This window comes from Triticum dicoccoides, chromosome 7A (genome assembly GCF_002162155.2).
Source record: "Triticum dicoccoides isolate Atlit2015 ecotype Zavitan chromosome 7A, WEW_v2.0, whole genome shotgun sequence".
In the NCBI taxonomy this organism is placed as follows: Eukaryota; Viridiplantae; Streptophyta; class Magnoliopsida; order Poales; family Poaceae; genus Triticum; species Triticum dicoccoides.
In genome coordinates this window covers 718,243,555-718,250,238 of record NC_041392.1, presented here as the reverse complement: position 1 = coordinate 718,250,238, position 6,684 = coordinate 718,243,555, and positions in this window count along the sequence as shown.

Sequence of the window (6,684 nt, the reverse complement as noted above, 5' to 3'; positions counted from 1 at the left end):
AGGCGAGCACAGGGCTGCAGCTAAGCCCCCGAGTGAGAGGGTTGCTCTTCACTCGGTAGGATTTTTATAACTTAGGCGAGTACTTGGACTGCAGCTAAGCCTCCGAGTGAAAGGGTTGCTCCTCACTCGGTAGGATTTTTATAACTTAGGCGAGCACAGGGCTGCAGCTAAGCCCCCGAGTGAGAGGGTTGCTCTTCACTCGGTAGGATTTTTATAACTTAGGCGAGTACTTGGACTGCAGCTAAGCCTCCGAGTGAGAGGGTTGCTCTTCACTCGGTAGGATTTTTGTAACTTAGGCGAGCACAGGGCGGCAGCTAAGCCCCCGAGTGAGAGGGTTGCTCTTCACTCGGTAGGATTTTTATAACTTAGGCGAAACGGATTCGCGGCTAAGTCACCCACTGAGGGGGAATTTTATGTGGACAAAAATAAAAAGTGACAGAAAGTATGGAGGGACTATGACACTATTATTTTGAGGTCCATGAACTACAAAAGTACTTGATTGCAACTCATCCGAGTGATAAAACTTAAGTGTAGAATGGGCGGAGTAGCTCCGCGTTCCAAGCTCAGGGTTCGTCGATATTATGCTCGATGTTGTAAAGACGGTATGCCCCGTTGTGGAGGACCTTGGTGACAATGAAGGGGCCTTCCCAAGAAGGAGCGAGCTTGTGTGGTTTGTGCTGATCCACTCGGAGAACCAAATCCCCTTCCTGGAAGGCTCGACCTCTCACATTTCTGGCGTGGAAACGACGCAAATCTTGTTGGTAGATGGTCGACCAGATCAGAGCCATCTCCCTTTCTTCCTCTAAAAGGTCGACTGCGTCCTGCCGCGCTTGTTCAGCCTCTGCTTCGTTGTAGATTTCAACTCGAGGAGCATTGTGGAGAAGATCACTCGGCAAGACTGCTTCGGCTCCGTAGACCAAGAAGAATGGAGTTCTTCCGGTCGACCGATTAGGTGTGGTCCGCAGTCCCCAAAGTACTGAGGGAAGTTCGTCGACCCAAGCTCCAGCCGCGTGTTTGAGATCACGCATCAGTCGAGGCTTCAATCCCTTAAGAATCAGTCCATTAGCTCGCTCTGCTTGTCCATTCGACTGCGGATGGGCGACTGAAGCGTAGTCGACCCGTGTGCCTTGGGAGCTGCAGAAATCTCTGAATTCCTCCGAGTCAAAGTTCGACCCATTATCCGTAATGATGCTGTGCGGGACTCCATATCTGAATATTAGTTCCCTGATGAAGCTAACAGCAGTACCGGTGTCAAGGCTCTTGATTGGTTTAGCCTCGATCCACTTGGTGAACTTGTCGACTGCCACCAGTACATGTGTGAAGCCACTTCGTCCTATCCTCAAAGGACCGACCATGTCCAATCCCCATACTGCGAAAGGCCAGACGAGTGGGATGGTCTTCAGAGCTGACGCAGGCTTGTGTGACATATTCGAGTAGAATTGACATCCCTCGCACTTATCCACTATCTCTTTTGCCATCTCATTCGCCTTTGGCCAGTAAAATCCGGCTCGGTATGCTTTGGCCACGATGGTCCGAGAGGACGCATGATGACCGCAGGTCCCCGAGTGAATATCATTGAGGATGAGTCGCCCTTCTTCTGGTGTTATGCACTTCTGACCAACCCCAGTCGCGCTTTCTCTGTATAATTGTCCTTTGATTACGCTAAAAGCCTTAGATCGACGGACGATCTGTCGAGCCTCTTCCTCATCCTCCGGAAGCTCTTTTCTCAGGATATATGCGACATACGGAACTGTCCAGTCGGGAATGACCACCAAAACCTCCATGATCAAGTCGACCACCGCTGGGACTTCAACTTCAGTCGGATCTGTGGCACTCTTGGGCTGTGGAGTTTCTTCGGTGAAAGGATCTTCTTTGACTGACGGAGTGTATATATGCTCCAAGAACACACCACTCAGAATGGCTTCTCTCTTGGAACCTATCTTTGCTAGATCATCAGCTGCTTGATTTTTCAGTCGGGGTATATGATGGAGCTCCAACCCCTCGAACTTCTTTTCCAGCTTCCTCACTGCACTGCAGTATCCAGTCATGGCTGGGCTTCTCACGTCCCACTCTTTCATCACCTGATTGACCACTAAATCCGAGTCGCCATAGACCATCAGGCGACGGACGCCGAGTGAAATGGCCATGCGCAACCCATATAAGAGGGCCTCATATTCTGCCTCATTGTTGGAGGAATCAAAGTGAATCTGGAGCACATATCTGAGCTTATCTCCTCTGGGGGAAACCAGGACAACCCCAGCACCGGAACCATTCAACATCTTAGAGCCATCAAAAATCATGGTCCAATGCTCCGAGTGAACTTCAGTCGGCTGCTGCTGTTCAATCCACTCGGCAAGGAAATCTGCTATTGCCTGGGACTTAATGGCTTTCTTTGCCTCAAACTTGATATCAAGGGGAAGAAGTTCAATCGCCCATTTAGCCACTCGACCAGTTGCATCCCTGTTGTGCAAAATCTCTGATAGTGGAGCGTCGCTGACGACTGTGATGGAATGATCAGAGAAATAATGAGCAACCTTCTTTGTGGTCATGTATATTCCATACACAAGCTTCTGATAATGAGGATATCTCTGCTTGGATGGAGTCAAGACTTCAGACAAATAATACACTGGGCGCTGAACTTTGAGGGCTTTTCCTTCTTCTTCCCGCTCGACCGTTAGCAGAGTACTGACGACTTGTCCTGTGGCTGCGATATAGAGCAACAGAGGCTCTTTGCTGATTGGAGCAGCAAGCACCGGCTGGGTGGAGAGCAGAGCTTTTAGCTCGGCAAACGCTGCATCAGCTTCTGGAGTCCACTTGAACTTGTCTGTCTTCTTCATCAGTCGGTAAAGAGGCAATGCCTTTTCACCGAGCCGTGAGATGAATCGACTTAATGCGGCCAAGCATCCAGTAAGCTTCTGGACATCGTGCACTCGCACAGGGCGTTTCATTCGGAGAATAGTGCCAATCTTCTCTGGGTTAGCGTCGATTCCCCGTTCGGAAATGAGAAAACCGAGTAACTTTCCACCAGGAACTCCAAATGTGCACTTCGATGGATTGAGCTTGATATCAAACCTTCTGAGGTTGGCAAATGTTTCGGCGAGGTCAGCGAGCAGGTCGGAACCTTTTCGTGACTTGACAACAATATCATCCATATAAGCTTCCACATTCCGACTGATTTGAGTGAGTAGACACTTTTGAATCATTCGCATGAATGTGGCTCCGGCATTCTTGAGGCCGAATGGCATGGTGATATAGCAGAAGCACCCGAATGGAGTGATGAAAGCTGTTTTTACCTCGTCGGGTCCGTACAGACGGATCTGGTGGTACCCGGAGTAGGCATCTAAAAAAGACAGCCTCTCACACCCCGCGGTCGAGTCAACAATTTGATCTATGCGAGGGAGAGGAAAATGATCTTTCGGGCAGGCCCGGTTGATGTGCTTGAAATCAATGCACATTCGGAGCGACTTGTCCTTCTTAGGAACCATGACGACATTAGCGAGCCACTCGGAGTGGTATATCTCTCGGATAAATCCTGCCGCCAACAGTCGAGCCACTTCTTCACCAATGGCTTTTCTCTTCTGGACGGCGGACCGCCGAAGATGCTCTTTGACTGGTTTGGCAGATGAGTCGACTCTTAGGCGATGCTCAGCCAGTCCCCTGGGAACACCTGGCATGTCAGCGGGCTTCCATGCAGAAATGTCCCAGTTCTCACGGAGGAACTGGATGAGCGCTTCTTCCTATTTTGGGTCGAGTGTTGTGGAGATGCGGGTCGGAGCTGCTTCGGGGTCGGTCGGGTGAATGTGAACAGGCTTTGTCTCACCGGACGACTGGAATGCGGACTCTGTGGCGGGCTTCTTGGATCGCAGCAAGTCATTCGGATCTGCATTTTGCTTGTATTCTTCGAACTCGACCGCTGTCACCTGGGAATCGGCAATCTTGGAGCCCTTCTGAAAGCACTCTTCTGCCTTTTTCCGATCACCGGTGACAGTGATCACTCCTTTGGGGCCGGGCATCTTCAATTTGAGGTACACGTAGCATGGTCGAGCCATGAACCGTGCGTAAGCTGGTCTCCCCAAAATGGCATGATATGCACTCTGAAAATCCATGACCTCAAACGTCAACTTTTCTTTGCGAAAATGCTTCGAATCACCAAACACCACGTCCAAAGCTATTTGGCCGAGTGACTCGGCCTTCTTCCCTGGTATAACTCCATGAAAGCTCATGTTACTAGTGCTCAGTCGGGACATCGGAATGCCCATACCTTTCAATGTGTCTGCATACAATAAGTTCAGCCCACTTCCACCATCCATCAGCACCTTTGTCAGTCGAGTGCCTTCGACAACTGGATCGACCACCAAAGCTTGCCTCCCAGGTGTGGCAATATGAGTTGGGTGATCAGATTGGTCGAATGTGATGGGTGTTTGAGACCACTTCAGATAATTTGCTTTTGCTGGGGCAACCATGTTCACCTCTCGGTTAATCACTTTCAGTCGACTTCTGCTTTCCACATCTGCAAAGATCATCAGAGTGGAGTTGATATGCGGATATCCTCCCTCACTGTCCTCCTTGTCTTCGGCCTTGTCCGACTCCTTCTCCTTGTCCTTAGACTGTTTTCCCTGAAACTGCTGGATCAGGAGCCGACATTGGCGAGTGGTGTGCTTCGGGTAGATGATATTCCCCTCTTCGTCTTTCTTCGTGTGAATGTGACATGGCATATCCATCACGTCATTCCCTTCTTTATCCTTTACCTTCTTGGGGCTCCAGGATCCTTTTGGTTTCCCCTTAAACTTTCTTTGAGTCACGGCCAGAGCCTCTCCAGGAGCTGCCGGTTCAGCCTTCCACTTCTGTTTCCGACTGGTGTTTCCTTTTTCCGACTGACTCGGCTTGTGCTTGCCGCTTCGGAGTCGGTCTTCTTCTTCGCCGTTGGCGTACTTGGTAGCAATCTCCATCATCCGACTCAAGGTCATGTCACCGGTTCGACCAAACTTCAAACTCAGTTCTCTGTTCTTGACGCCGTCTTTGAAGGCGCAGACTGCCTGATGATCGGACACATTCTCCACAGTGTGGTGCAAAGTGATCCACCTCTGAATATACTCTCTGAGAGTCTCATTAGTTTTCTGCACGCAGACTTGCAGCTCTGTCAATCCAGCTGGTCGCTTGCAAGTTCCTTCAAACGTCCTGACGAACACTCGGGACAGATCTTCCCAAGTGTAAATGCTGCTAGAAGGTAACTGAGTCAACCATGCCCTGGCAGAACCTTCCAACATGAGGGGCAAATGCTTCATGTCCACCTCGTCGTTCCCACCACCAATCTGAACTGCCACTCGGTAGTCTTCAAGCCAAGTTTCAGGCTTAGACTCACCAGTGAACTTGCTGACTCCTGTTGCCAACCTGAAATTGGGAGGGATAACTGCGGCTCTGATAGCTCTGCTGAAACATTCAGGACCAGAAACATGCACTCGACTGCTTGTGGGTACATCTCTGTCGAGTCCACCTCGATGGGCTCTGTTCCGGTCAACCAACCCTTGCACGATAATGGATCGCGCGTCGAAGCCTGGTTCTCTGGGGTCGACTGGAACCCTACGCCCTGTACTGTACTGACGCCTATCATCTGGCTGCCGAGGAGCGTAAGACCCACCCCTCGGAGGGGAATAGGGCACTCGACGCCTATCATCTCGGTCGAGTCTGTCGCCATATTGATCTCGCCGATTCTCGCGCTCTTCACGCCGCGGAGGCGATCTGGGGCTATGAGCCGACTGAACCGTATTCACAGTGACGGATCGACTGTGAATTCTGTTGCGCGAGTGGGACACGGCTGAATTCTGATCTCCTGCTGCCCGGAGCAGATCCCTGATTTGCAGCAAACCTCTGCCAGCTTCCGACTGCGAAGGCTGGATGGACTCTGCTATACGGGTCGCAGCTGCTAAATTCTGAATTGGGGTTCGATATACCTGAGTCGGCGGGAAGAGTTGACGTTGACTGTTGTCGGGAACTCGTTGCCGCGCGCGCTCGTCGAGAGCTCGCTGAAGGTTCTCCAGTCGAGTGCGCTCGGCCAAATTGGCCAGACGCGCCTCCTCCAAGGCACGAGCCTCGGGGGTTTCTCCTGTGATGGGAGTGCGCAGGGGATCCTCGTTCCTGCGGCGAAGTTCCTCTCTTTGCAGAGAGTCGAGTGGCTCGGGCTGGTACTCTTCGTAGCCTCGTGTAGGGTCGCCGCCGTCACCTGCTCCACCACCACGGGCGAAGCCAGGGGGACTGTGGGGCCCGTCGACCATCAAGATTTCCGCCGCTGGATCACTGCTACCGCACTCGGATGCAGTCTCTACGGAGCCAGTCGACAGATCGAACAAGCCGTAGAGAGGTTCGTCGGGCTCGATTGCCGCAACTTGGGTGGTGGCCGATTGGCGAGCCACCGCGTGCCTCACCCATAGCTGAAGCCTCGACCGGCCCGAGCGCTTGCGCTGGCGGGATACCGGGAGGGTGGACGATGGAGGGGCCGACCGATACTGGGTCGACGATTGCCGCAGTAGAACACCGCGGACACATGCGCGAAAATGCGTCGCACCGCGGACGGGGAGCGCATCTACGTCGAGTGGAGCCTCCTGGAGCCATGCGGAGTCGTCGGCGATGAAGGTGAGAGTGCCGAGACGGATCTCTTGACCCTCGACCAAAACTCCAGCAGACACC